The sequence below is a fragment of the Telopea speciosissima genome, chromosome 7, assembly GCF_018873765.1.
Source record: "Telopea speciosissima isolate NSW1024214 ecotype Mountain lineage chromosome 7, Tspe_v1, whole genome shotgun sequence".
Lineage (NCBI taxonomy): Eukaryota > Viridiplantae > Streptophyta > Magnoliopsida > Proteales > Proteaceae > Telopea > Telopea speciosissima.
Genome location: NC_057922.1, coordinates 50,620,903 through 50,635,698, shown reverse-complemented (window position 1 = coordinate 50,635,698; position 14,796 = coordinate 50,620,903). Strand labels below are relative to the sequence as shown.

At 37.9% G+C, this 14,796-nt stretch overlaps 1 long non-coding RNA gene across 1 annotated transcript; it reads right to left on the bottom strand.

The window, feature by feature from the left end:
• Window positions 1-285: 285 nt before the first annotated feature.
• On the bottom strand, window positions 286-14,194 carry LOC122669643. The gene is made up of 3 exons (XR_006334057.1): window positions 14,184-14,194; window positions 8,209-8,213; window positions 286-396 (listed from the first exon to the last, which is right to left on the bottom strand). It is a non-coding gene; the product is annotated as an uncharacterized LOC122669643 (long non-coding RNA).
• Window positions 14,195-14,796: the final 602 nt, after the last annotated feature.

Here is a 14,796-nt window from a genome sequence, read left to right as displayed (position 1 = left end):
AGAGAAAAAGGATAAAGCTACGGGAATGAAATTCAATATCACATGGTACAGGAACCATGTTATCAAATAGATTAAAGGCATCTTTTCTCTGGCCCGATGAAATTCAACATTTTCTTGCTCATTCGGCTTTGATTTTCTAATAGCTTCATGAATAGAAAGGTGGAAAGCCGGCCGAATAAGCACTTTTATTCTGAGTGGAGATTCTGACAGGAAGAAATTGACAGCCCCTACTCCTATAAAGTTGGAAAGATAACCATTCGCTTTAGCCAAAGCCGGGATCGGCAATATCTAGTTTGAACTTCCTAACCTTAACCTATTATAAATCTCCTTTGTAAACTCTTCTCTTATTTTTCTTTATCATTATCTCTCCAAATAAACGAATTAATTAGCCTGACTCTTAACATATCAATATCAAGATTTTTTTGATGTAATTGCATGCAATTAATTCTAATTTTTCATAATTTATATCAATCATTGAATTAAATGATTCAAACTAATTTTATAGTGGGTTTTTTTCACGTACCCCCCTGAGGTTCTTAACAGTTAACAGATACCCTCATTTCGTTAGTCTAGCTCTAACAGTGTTAAAATCAAGGGGTGAACCAACAAAAATGCACTAACAAGAAAAAAAAAAAAAAAAAAAAAAAAACCCTGCAACTCATCTTCCTCAAATCCAAACAATTTGGGGAAGATGAGTTGCAGATATGAATACCATTGGGTTTTTGAGGTTTTGGGCCTGGATTCCAACAATTTTGCAAGGAAAAAAATATCTGATGAAATTATCCATGGGAATCAGAATCATGTACCTCAAACAAGAAGTAAAAGTAAAATTAGCTACACAAAGGTGCGCGTGAATTTCACGATTAATCAGAGGAACAAAAACTGCTCCTCTCTCTCCCTATTTCTGCCTATTCTCCAGATTTTCGATCCAATCTTCACTGAATTGTAGCGCTATTTGCAGCAGTAGTCACGAGAATCTGCTAATTTACTGATCCGTTTGGGGAGATGTAGTGAAATGTGAACGTTTTTGTTTGTTTTTCTTTCCATTCTCATGTAGAATTAATGGCTGAATTCATCGCTATTCTCAAATGATTTTCTACTAGTTTTCTCCAGTTTTTTTTCACGTTCATGTAAACTGCAAACAAATTCTCCAGTTTTTTCCTTCCTAGTTGTTTTCTTCTTAATTTATGGTCTTTAGAAGAGGTTCCTGCGATCTCACTAAAAAGGAAGTAGTTTCCAACTCGATCTCTGTTCGATTTTCTTTTTATTTCCACTTATTCCAGAAATTTATTCATCTTAATTGAAAACTCACTGTCATTGAACTTTCCTTTTCCGCTTCACAAATAATCCAAAATTCATTCAGTAAAATTGTGGGAATCCATGCCCAAAACCTCAATAACCCAATGGTGTTCATATCTACAACTCATCTTCCCCAAATCGTTTGGGGAAGATGAGTTGCAGGTTTTGTTTTTATTTTTCTTGTAAAGGCATTTTTGTCTGTTCATCCCTTGATTTTAATACTGTTAGACCTAGACTAACAGAATGGGGATATCTTTTAATTATTAAGAACCTCAGGGGAGGCACGCAGAAATTTTTAAAACTGAAGGATTTTTTCATAATTACATCAAACCTCAAGGGGGTACATGAAAAAAAGAACCTTTATAGTTTTATTTGACCACAAAAATAAGCATAAATTTATTGTATATACCATTTGCGACATGCATATTGGTGATCAAAACCATTGCTTTGATAATCACATTAATAAAAAAATTTCCAACAATTAATTTGAAATGAATATAATTTATCAACTAAAAGAATAAAAAATGTGTTTACAATTTCATTATGTTTAATCTCCAAATACAATTTTCCTATTTCCCTCCTATAATACCTTCACAGCTCTTTATATAACAATTTTACATTTTGCATGTAAGTATACTACTGTCCAGCACCACCAGAACTCGGCCCCGATGACAATCGACCAAGCCAACAAACCATATTCGATTTGGTCTTTTCATAAATCGAAGGATATGTCATCGTTAAATGATTTGAAGTTGCAGCAAAATCTTGTGATGATAATAACCTTGTCGCCTCAACACCATCATGACTCAATACAGCAAGAAAGACAACCAAAATCAAAACCAAGATAGCTCTTCTCTAGAATTCCATTTTTCTTCAGAATTATGTAAGCTGGTTAATTGGTTACTGTTGCGGGAAGAACTAAGAACCCAATTGAAGCGTTTAATGCTTTTCTATGAGAATGTGTGGAGGATATATAGTGTTTTGGATGTGGGTAATTAAGTAGTTGTGTTGTTGTTGTTGTTGTAGTATTTTATTGGTAGGGAAGGGTTTTGGAGTTTGTCCAAGTCCTTATGGCTTGACTTTATTTAATTAGTATTGAATATTGACCAACGCCTTTCTTTGATTATTTGAAATAGTCATTTTTTTTAATTAAGGGCTAATAGGAAATTTACCCAAAAAAAAAATGGGGGGGGCTAATAGGAAGTGTTGACACTTGACTGCGTCAGCGTTTAGAAATATATAAAAGATATTCAAATTACCAAAATGCATCTTTACACAATAGTTGTGTAGACTGTAGACCAGCACTTCTTAGGGGTTATTCGGTCATTCTGTGTCTCACTTTTGCTTAGCTTGGTCCACACGTACAAACACTGAAAACGTTTGGGCCGTGAAACTACCGGGCAATGAAATTTTAATAACCAAAATGCCCTTTGACCTTTTAACGGCTTCACAAATCTAAGATTTTAAAAAATTGTGTGCAGAGCTTCACCACCAAGTAATTTTCATTTAACATATGCTTCCTTGGACTACGTCCACCAACAAATTACAAATTGATACTATATAAAAATCTTTCTAAGATCTATGGTTGCCACCCAAAAAAAAGAATGGAAAAATTAAATAATAATACACTATTGAGATTGGTATTAATAAATTACCCACCAACTCTTTTGTTTTCTGCATTTTAAGCATATTGGGAATGATTAATGTCCTCATCGGTCGATTGGGCTATTCTAATAATCAAGTTTGTTACTGATCCGTGTCGGGATGATCCCGCACGGCTTTTTGATCTCTGAACTACTGGCGTAGGTTGTGGTGGGGGCGCCTGTTGCTATGGTGCTGGAGGACCTGAAAGTGGGATCCTTGCTAGATTGGCCTATCTTAAGAAGTCCTTGAACAACCATTGGTCCGCAACACCTGGAGTTACAAAACTCAGATTTGTGTATTCGTTGTTGGTGCATTGGGGTCGAAAGATAGAGGTAGAGTTGCCGGAATAGGCGGTGATGGTGGCAGCTGCTCACCGGCTGGGAGAGTAGACTCATTGTTACCGCCTACTGCTTGCTCTTCAAGATCTACATGGTGTTCAGGCAATGTGGTAACCTTGTTAGGGAGACCTTGAGTGTGACGGGTTCCCCGACAGGGAGGGCGACCTACTTCTCAACGGGGTGGTGAGCTTGTGGGTGTTCCAGCCATTAGTAGAGAATTCAAGTGGATTAGATAGATTTGATCATTTCTACAGACGATGCTAATCTGTTGCATCAAAAAACCTTCAGTTGATCCCTCCTGGATGGAAACTGCAAAGAGGAACAAATGAGCAAGGGAGAGTCGATCTTCTCCGATCCCTAATTCAAGTCTCTTTAACTGCAGACAATTCAAGAGAACTTGAGAGAATAATGAGCTAGATAGTTTACCTGACCTATAGGCCTACTATTTATATGTCAAACTAGACAAAGGTTGTGCCTCAATAGAAGATGATAAGTCTTGCACTCCACGTTGAGCTTGTTAAGGTAAGAGTCCTGTTAGGAGAGTGATATCTGGAGAGTCCACCATTAATGGGAGTTTCCATATTATTGATTGGTGGAAGATCTTATTTCCTTGAAAGATCTTGTTTCCCTGTAGGATTACACTTGCACACTGGTAGCATTATATTGGAATTTGGATATGTTTGTTGCTTTCTATGTGAGGATCGTATCCTTACATGACTAGTTTTCCTGATCTGGTCGGTCGAGTGCCATGCAGGTATAATCAGATGGGTCAGGGGTTGCTCCAAGTGGCTGTGGCTCTTCCATATGTCGTGTTAGTATTGGCAAGCCTTGTTTAGGTATATCACATCCCTTCCCATCTGTCTTGTTGCAGCATGCCATTCACTCTTTCCTCTTCGTTCTAATTTGTTAAAATCGTTTGATGGTATACTCGACTTCTATAAGGCTTGCTTCAAGTTAGTTCTTCAGTTCTTCTTATATGAATCACAAATGAGGGTGGGATATGGGGCAGAAGGATTGCAGGTGCGAGAGGGGTCGCTGGGGAGAGACAAGGTGATTGGAGAAGACGAAGAGAAGGACAGTGAAGGTTAAAATTGTCAAGAAATATACATGATTTATGGAAGGACACTGTATTGGATAGTTTTGTAGACCCAAAGCTAGGGGTACAAGTTTGGCCCTGTTGACCCGAACCCGCCCTGGCCCGCCCTGAGCCTGAGCAGGGCCTGGGCTAAAGATTTCTAGCTCTGAGGGTGGGTTAGGGTCAGAATTGCCTGGCCCTGAGTCAGGGTCGGGTCGGGTTTGGGTTGAGGCCTTGGGCTCAGTCAGACCCTGATTTTGGCCCTGATTTTTTGCCTGATTTTTTACCCTTAGTTTGGCCCTGATCTTGGCCCTGAACTTGGCCCTGATCTTGACCCTGATTTTGACCCTGATCTTGGCCCTGATCTTGGCCCTGATTTTGGCCCTGATCTTTGCCCTGATGATGACCTTGATCTTGACCCTGATCTAGACCTTGATTATGTATAATGATAATATGATATTATATTATATAAGAAATTATTTATATAACAAATAACAACAAGGGTTCATAAATTAGACTTTTAAGTACATTATATATATTATATAATCTATAATCAGGATTGGGAAGGATTAATGTGTAAATTCATTGGACAAATAAAAGGTTGAGGGAGTGAGTGACCGAGAGGTATTAGAGGTCAGAGGGGGACACAAGAAAAAATTGGACCTCTTAAGTACAAATGCAAAGCAACATCACAATGCAAAGTAAAAACTAAATTAATTAATTCATTATTTGATTGTTATAGTTACAGTTATAAAAGTATTAGTAGTTGGAGTTTGGTTTACTGTCATTAAATTTGTTTTTCTATACCAGTTAACAGGTAATGCATTTTGTTATTTGATAATGAAAAATTTATAACTTTATATCATAAAATGAGAGAGTGCTACCTGCTTTTGTGAAAGCATGTGTGGTCATGGCTTATAAATGTAGTCTGTTTGCACTATGTACAATGAAAGCATATAGTCTATCAGGGCAGGGTTAGGGTCAAGGTCAGGGTTAGGGTCAGGGCCAGCTTCAGGGTCAGGGTCAGGGCCAGGGTCAAGATCAAGGTTAGGGCTAGGGTCAGGGCCAGGGTCAGGGTCAATAGGTCAAGCCCGGCCCAATTAGGGCCAATTAGGGTGGGCTTGGGCTGGGCTTGGCCTATTAGGGTCAGAGTCAAGGATTTTAGGCCCTGTGTCAGGGTCAGGGCGGGTCTAGGCTGAGCTAAGGGGACTTAGGGTTGGACTAGGGTTTTAAAAAGCCCAACCCAACCCGACCCTGTTGCAGCCCTACCCAAAGCCATTATTGTCTAATCTTCTTAAACTAAAGAATAAGTGGGTAAGTGGGTAATTTGGTAAAGCCAAACTCAATAGGATCTAATCTTTTAATTTTATCAAAAAAATCTAGATTTCGACTGCTTTTGGCAAAATGGAGAAAAAGTCAAACCCCTCATGATCAAGAGTTGAATGCCATAAGGATTGATCTTCCACCTCGTCAAATGAAGAAATATATCGCTTTGGTCAAAAAGTCAAAACCCTCATGATCCGAACACACATATCCCCTTTTTCGTTTGTTTGCCAAATAAAAGTGGGATAAGCAAAAAGAGGTGAAAAATTATACTCTTTCCCCACAAAATACCAAAGATGTGAGTGTTTGCATACATGGGGTGGGAAACTTCCAGACAAGCTCATTAAATACATTTATTCTTATCTGGTGAGGTGATATCCCTCTTTTTCACGCCCCATTCACTTTCAAAGTCCTACCAAAATTGGTAGTTGGTAGGACTTTGGCATTATTCATGGAAAAGTTACTTTTGAGTCTCTCTCTCCTCTTCCTATTTCCTTTCTTTCCTATGGAATCCCACCCCATGTCCATTTCCACTCTCTCTCTCTCTCTCTCACTTACTAAATCTCACCCCACTATAAAATGCATATTCCAGTATGTCCTTTCCTTTCCTTGTCAACCCAACCCATAATCGAAGCCTTGATAGTAAAATATCTTTAGCTTTCCATACATCTGATTCTTTTCCAAGAGCATGGAGCATATAGGAAGACCTCATCTTATTGAGCCTATTAAGGGTTGTCATGTTTTTGAAGATTTTCTGTGTGCTTTCTTCTGCATCCTTGAGCAAGGTGTTAAAGTTGGTTTCGCTTATTCCTTGACTAAATAAGGAGTAATATATTTGACTTTTTGCTACAAGGTATCCTCACTAAAAGAATAACATTATGTAGAAACCTCATTTTTGTCACCCTGGAGGGCGTGCATGGCACTGACGAGTGAGTCGTAATGGACATGGTTTTGGCTCGATGGAGTAGCTTTGGATTCTCTCGCTGCTCTTGTTTCACATAGAAATATTTTCTAAATGTATGGCATCAATAGTCGAAAATGCTCTTGGCAGGGTTTCACTGGTCCTAGCCGAGCTGGTCGATCAATCATTTATAATTTAAGCTTTACATTAATCATTTTTTATTTAAAATTTGCCAACCAATATAATCCGGACCTTACAAAGATATATATACACACACGATTAGAGCACCTCATCCTTATGTGGGTCTTGGGTCTTAACCTTTTATAAGAATGAAGGATAACAAAGTATTTCGTTTGCAATTTGGCTTAAAGATTCTAATTTATTGGTTGAAAGTATTTTCTCCTGTATGAGATAAATCTACTTTTATTTGATCATAGAAATTACCATAAATTCATTGTATATATACCATTTGCGACATGCATAATGATCAAAACCATAGCTTTGTTAATAACAATAAAAAAAAACAAAAAACCCAACAATTAATTTGAAATGAATATAATTTATCAATGAAAAGAATAACAAATTTATTTACAACTTCACACTGTTTGATCTCCAAGCACAATTTCCTTTTTCCCTCCAGTAATCCTACACAATTATCTATATAACAATTTTACATTTTGCATGTACGTATTAGTGTCCAGCACCACCTAGACTCGGCCCGGTTGACAATCGACCAAGCCAACAAACCATACTCGATTTGGCCTTTTCATAAACCAAAAGATATGTCATCGTTAAATGATTTGAACTTGCAGCAAAATCTTCTGATAATAACCTTGTAGCCTCAACACCATCTTGACTTAATACAGAAACAAAGACAAGGAGAATCAAAACCAATGTAGCTTTTTGCCAGAATTCCATCTTTCCTCAAAATTGGTTACTGGTTACTTAAGCCGGAAGCTTTTGGCGATAGAGAATATATATAATTTTTGAGGATATGTGAATAATCCTGTGGATTTGTGAAGTTGTGGTGTTGTTGTTGTAGTATTTATAGGGAAGGCTTTTGGAGTTTGTCCAAAGTCTCTATTAATGACCTAACTTTATTTAATATTATATTGAATATTGACCAACACCTTTCTTTGATTATTTGAAATGGTCGCTTTTTTATTACCAAAAAAGAGAAGTGCTGACACTTTACAACGTAAGCGCTTAAAAATATAAAAAAGACATTCAAATTACCAAAATGCATCTCTACACAACAATTGTGTAGATTGTAGACCAGCACTTCTTAGGGGTTATTCGGTCATTCTGTGTCTCATTTTTGCTTAGCTTGGTCCATACTTACAAACACTGAAAACATTTTCATGAAGCTACTACCGAGCAGTTCAAAATTTTAATAACAAAAATGCCCTTTGACCTTTTAGCGGCTTCATAAATATAGGATTTTAAAAAATTGTGTGCAGAGCTTAACCACCAAGTAATTTTCATGTATCATATGCCTCACTGGACTACGTCCAACAACAAATTACAAATTGATACTGTATAAAAATCTTTCTAAGATCTATAGTTGCCACCCCAAAAAAATTAATGAAAAAATCAAAAGATATATAAACTATTGAGATTGGTATTACTAATTCTGTTTGTAACCAACCCGGTTGCAACTGACTTTTGTATCCTCTTGTTCTTTACCCCCGGAGGAATCACTTACCATCTCTTTTATTACGGTCATTTCTGTAATTTCATTGCCTCCTATCTCCTTCCCTTACCTCTCTTTGTTTCAGACTAGAAGTCTTCATTCCCACCGAAACTTAGCAAGCCACCCTGTCTTGACTACCCTGTCTTCTCCTCTTTGTGCGGGCATCTCTCTCTCTCTCTCACTTGAATAATCTCCATGGAATCTGAGAGAAAGTGAAGTATTCTTCTTCATACACCAAAGGGTATGAAGATATGTGATGACCATCGAAGAACTCGTCTTCTTCATTCCTACCTCCGAATCTGGCTTATGGCCAGTATGTAAAGTAAAATTTTCTGATGAGTGGTCCCATTTTTATAAATAATGAAACGAATTGTGCGGAAAGGAAATAAACCCCGTGAGGGTACTTTGTTTCTATCAATGGATAAACGGGGAAGAGAGAGTTTATAGTTGATAAACCCCAAAACTACAAAAACCCCATAAACGATAACCTGCAACTCACATAATCACTTCATTTCAAGTGTATGCTTTGGTTGATTCATTGATTTGGTTTCTAGGATGGCCCGTGTACCTGGCTGTCAAATTTTTTCAAAGACTTCTCTGGTTTCGTCACAGAGCCCTCTTCAAGATTGAACAGTTTTCACTTGCAAAATTTCAGGCATGGTTCATCGATTCCCAATAAAAAAAATACAATACTTATTTAGCCTAGAATACCATTAAAGCAGATATCATCCCAAACAAAAACCCACAACCGAATCAATTTCGTGCTGGGTTCATGCCTCCTTCCCCTGAGGACGCACTTTCTATCTGATTTCGACCCCAGCACACTTGTGGGGTATTTCACTCCATTATCGGTGTCGTCGAGTCGGGGAGTATGAATTGCAGGTCTGGGGAGGAAGAGGAAGAGAGGAAGAGAGGAAATTAAATTCATAACAGAGAAAGAGGGGGATTGACAGTTTTGGAGAAGAAACGAAACTAGGGCAGGATGATGGTAGCGATTTTACCTATTTAACCTCATTAAATAATTGACACATCATTTGGTAGGGGTAAAAAATATATGGTTAAAAAATCTGTTTGTAAGTTACAAACAGACGCACCCTTAGTAAATTATCCACCTAATCTTTTGTTTTCTGCATTTTAATCATATTGGGAATGGTTCATGTCCCCATTGGTCGGTTGGGCCATTCTAATAATCGGGTTTGTTACTGATCCATGCTGTCATGGTCGGGATGATCCCGCACGGATTTCTAATCTCTGAACTACTGGTGTAGGCTGTGGCGGAGGTGCCTGTTGCTATGGTGCTAGAGGAGCTGATGGTGGGATCCTTGCTAGATTGGCCTATCTTAAGAAATCCTTGAACAACGCATTGGTCTGCAACACCTGGAGTTACAGATCTCAGATTTGTGTATTCGTTGCTAGTGCTTTGGGGTCGAAAGACAAAGGCAGAGTTGTCAGAATAGGCGGTGGTGGTGGCAGCTGCTCACCGGCTGGGAGAGTAGACGCATTGTTACCCCCTACTGCTTGCTCTTCAACATCTGCATGGTGTTCGGGCAATATGGTAACCCTGTTAGGGAGACATTGAGTGTGACGAGTTCCCCGACGGGGAGGGAGACCTACTTCTCAACGGGGCGGTGAGCTTGTGGGTGTTCCAGCCATTAGTAGAGAGTTCAAGTGGATTAGATAGATTTGATTGTTTCCACAACGACGCTAATCTGTTGCATCAAAAAACCTTCAGTTGATCCCTCCTGGATGGAACCTTCAAAGAGGAACAAATGAGCAAGGGAGAGCCGATGTTCTCTGATCCCTAATTCAGGTCTCTTTAACAGCAGACAATTCAAGAGAACTTGAGAAAATAATGAGCTAGACAGTTTACCTGACCTATAGACCTACTATTTATATATCAAACTGGACAAAGGTTGTGCCTCACTAGACAATTCAAGAGAACTTGAGAAAATAATGAGCTAGATAGTTTACCTGACCTATAGGCCTACTATTTATATGTCAAACTAGACAAAGGTTGTGCCTCACTAGAAGATGATGAGTCTTGCACTCCACGTTGAGCTTGTTAAGGTAAGAGTCCTGTTAGGAGAGTGATATCTGGAAAGTCCACTGTTAATGGGAGTTTCCATATTATTGATCGGTGAGAGATCTTAATTATTTCCTTGGAAGATCTTGTTTCCCTGTACGATTACACTTGCTCATTGGCAGTGTTATATTGGAATTTGGATATGTTTGTTGCTTTCTATGTGGGGATCGTATCCTTACATGACTAGTTTTCCTGATCTGGGTCGGTCGGGTGCCATGTAGGTATAACCAGACGGGTCAGGGGTTGCTCCATGTGGCTGTGGCTCTGCCATATGTCGTGTTAGTATTGGCAAGCCTTATTTAGGTATATCACATCCCTTCCCATCTGTCTTGTTGCAGCATGCCATTCACTCTTTCCTCTTCGTTCTAATTTGTAAAAATTGTTTGATGGTGTACTCGACTTCTATAAGGTTTGTTTCAAGTTAGTTCTTCGGTTCTTCTCATATGAATCACAAATGAGGGTGGGATATGGGGCAGAAGGATTGCAGGTGCGAGAGGGGTTGCTAGGGAGGGACAAGGTGATTGGAGAAGGGGAAGAGGAGGGCAGTGAAGGTTAAAATTGTCAAGAAATATACATGATTTATGGAAGAACATTGTATTGGATAGTTTTGTAGACCCAAAGCCATTATTGTTTAATCTTCTTAAACTAAAGAATAAGTGGGTAAGTGGATAATTTGGTAAACCCAAACTCAGTAGTATCTAATCTTTTAATTTTTTTTTATAAAAAATCTAGATTTCGACTGCTTTTGGCAAAATGGAGAAAAAATTAAACCCCTCATGATCAAGAGTTGAATGCCATAAGGATTGATCTTCCACCTCGTCAAATGAAGAAATATATCGATTTGGTCAAAAAGCCAAACCCCTCATGATCCAAACACACATATCCCCTCTTTCGTTTGTTTGCCGGATAAAAGTGGGATAGACAAAAAGAGGTGGAAACATTGTACTATTTCCTCACAAAATACCAAGGATATGAGTGTTTGGATACATGGGGTGAGAAACTTTCAGACAAGCTCATTAAATGTATTTATTCTTACTAGGTAAGGTGACACCCTTCTTTTTCCCACCCCATTCACTTTCAAAGTCCTACCAAAATTGGTAGTTGGTAGAACTTTGGCACTATTCACAGAAAAGTTACTTGTGAGTCTATCACTCTCCTCTTCCTGTTTCCTTGTCCATTTCCTCTCTCTCTCTCTCATACTAAATCCCACCGCACTACAAAATGCATATTCCATTATTTTCTTGTCTTTCCTTTCCTTTCCTTGTCAACCCAACCCACAACATGTGGGACCCATCCTCACAAGTTTCCCACCCCTTTTTATCCAGCAAACAAACGGGGCCGAAGTGTCAAAGCCTTGATAGTAAAATATCTTAAGCTTTCCATACATCTGATTCTTTTCCAAGACCCGGGAGCATATAGGAAGACCTCATCTTATTGAGCCTATTAAGGGTTGTCATGTTTTTGAAGATTTTCTGTGTGCTTTCTTTTGCATCATTAAGCAAGGTGTTAAAGTCGGTTTTGCTTATTCCTTGACCAAATAAGGAGTAATATATTTGACTTTTCGCTACAAGGTATCCTCGCTAAAAGAATAACATTATGTAGAAACCTCAATTTTTGTCACCCTGGAGGGCGTGCATGGCATTGACGAGTGAGTCATAATGGATGTGGTTTTGGTTTGATGGAGTAGCTTTGGACTCTTTCGCGGCTCTTGTTACACATAGAAATATTTTCCAAACATATGGCATCAACAATCGAAAATGCTCATGGTAGGGTTTCATTGGTCCGAGCCGAGTTGGTCGGTCAATCATTTATAATTTAAGATTTACATTAATCATTTTTTATTTAAAATTTTTCGACCAATACAATCCAAACCTTACAAAGATATACATACACACACGATTAGAGCACTTCATCCTTATGTGGGTCTTGGGTCTTAACTTTTTATAAGAATGAAGGATAACAGAGTATTTCGTTTGCAATTTGGCTTAAAGATTCTAATTTATTGGTTGAAAGTATTTTCTCCTATATGAGATAAATCTACTTTTATTTTATCATAGAAATAACCATAAATTTATTGTATATACCATTTGCGACATGCATAATGATCAAAACCATAGCTTTGTTAATCACAATAAAAAAAACAAAAAATCCAACAATTAATTTGAAATGAATATATTATCAATGAAAAGAATAACAAATTTGTGTACAATTTCACACTGTTTGATCTCCAAGCACAATTTTCTTTTTTCCCTCCAATAATCCTTCACAGTTATCTATATAACAATTTCACATTTTGCATGTACGTATTAGTGTCCAACACCACCTAGACTCGGTCCGGAAGATAATCGACCAAGCCAACAAACCATACTCGATTTGGCCTTTTCATAAATCGAAGGATATGTCGTTAAATGATTTGAACTTGCAGCAAAATCTTCTGATAATAACCTTGTAGCCTCAACACCATCTTGACTTAATACAGAAACAAAGACAAGGAGAATCAAAACCAATGTAGCTTTTTGCCAGAATTCCATCTTTCCTCAAAATTGGTTACTGCCGGAGGAAGAATTAAGAAGCCAAGAAGCTTTTTGGCGATAGAGAATATATATAATTTTTTGAGGATATGTGAATAATCCTGTGGATTTGTGAAGTTGTGGTGTTGTTGTTGTAGTATTTATAGGGAAGGCTTTTTGGAGTTTGTCCAAAGTCTCTATTAATGACCTAACTTTATTTAATTAGTATTGAATATTGACCAACACCTTTCTTTGATTATTTGAAATGGTCGTGGAGGCTAATAAGAAGTCCTGACACTATGGAGAAATGTTCTCTGCGTGGGACGCAAGGGCCACGCCCATACACATGGGGGCTGGAAATGACCGGTGCAGCCCCTTCAATGGCAGAAATTCCGTTCACAATGTGCCAGCATGCGGGCTCTCATTGATTGATCTGCGCAATGTGGGCCATGTGGCCCCTACATCCCACACTACCCCTGATACTATTTACCAAAGAAAAAACAAAAAAATGTTGACACTTGACAGCGTAAGCACTTACAAGCATAAAATATTCAAACTACCCCAGAAACCGTTTCTCGCATGAAATCTAGTTTCTAGGTCCTTAAACACTTGGGACATTTCACCCCCAAAAGAAGCTCAAGCACCTGGTAAATTAAAATAGCATGATTTCCTCATGTCTGAAATAAAATCGTGTCGAAACAAGATTCAAAAAGGTGCATTTCATCATCAAAAGAGAGATCTATTCAAACCTTGGAAAGGGGGAATTGCTTGAACCTAAAGTATTTTATTAAGGTGATTAGCAACCAACAAACCCTTTAAAATATGTAACAATTCTTGGTATTTAAAGTAGATTGGGTAATATTTTTTGTTAAACCTGCTCAACCCACTTTGGATCATCAATTTCGAACTTGAAAGGTCAAGATAGATTGTATAATGTTAAAAACAAGATTTTAGGCAATCGGTATGAGACTTGACACAACAAACAGGAACCTTATGACTCTTGTAAGCTACATGAATATTTATAAACTTGCTACTCCACTTGTTCGAAACCAATGTGAGACTAAATTTGAAAAGATTCTTATGCCTTTTCAAGTTTTCCTTAAAAGCATACACAAGAGGTCCATGGTTCAAGTCACCATACATACATAAGTGCTTTCAAAACAAAACAAAAGTGGAGGGAAGGGTTTTTATAGTTTGACACTTTCAAAAATGAATTTTTTAAAACTAAAAATTCAACATATAACTAATGAAAAACCATGTTGAGTCCATGTTTGCCTTTCAGACAACTTGACCAGGTAGTATAACATATAAATAAACCATTCAATTCATGGGCTAATGAGCCTGATGAAACAACAATATCTTAAGCATAAATTACAGAATGGATCAGATTGAACAAGTGATGAGATTGCCATGAAGTTTATTATACTGATAATACACATATGAAAAGACTGTTACAATAAAATTTCTATTGGAAAGGGGAAGAGAAATGAATTAGAACAACATCAAATGCTGAAATTAAAATCGGTCATATCTGACCTGATTATATTGCACAAGACCCTTCCAACCATCCTTGTTGAATAACATCCACTTAAGTTGAACCCATTCAATGTAAGTCCTCATCCTCTTCATATGAGATTGATGAATTTAAAAGTGGAGGAACCCATGAATGTCTTGGTTCTAAAGAGAGACCTCGTGTGATGGTAAGGTTGCTCCATTGCAACTTAGTGGTCGTGGGTTCAAGTCAGGAAACCACCTCTCTACAAAGCGGGGGCAAGTTTACCTACATTATGACCCTCCCCAGACCCCTTGCAGTGGCGAGAACCTCGTGCACTGGGTACACCATTTTCTTATGCATAATATTTGTTCTAATTAATATTGTTATACATAATTTTACAAATGTATAGAATAAAAAAATAAAAAAACTAGACTT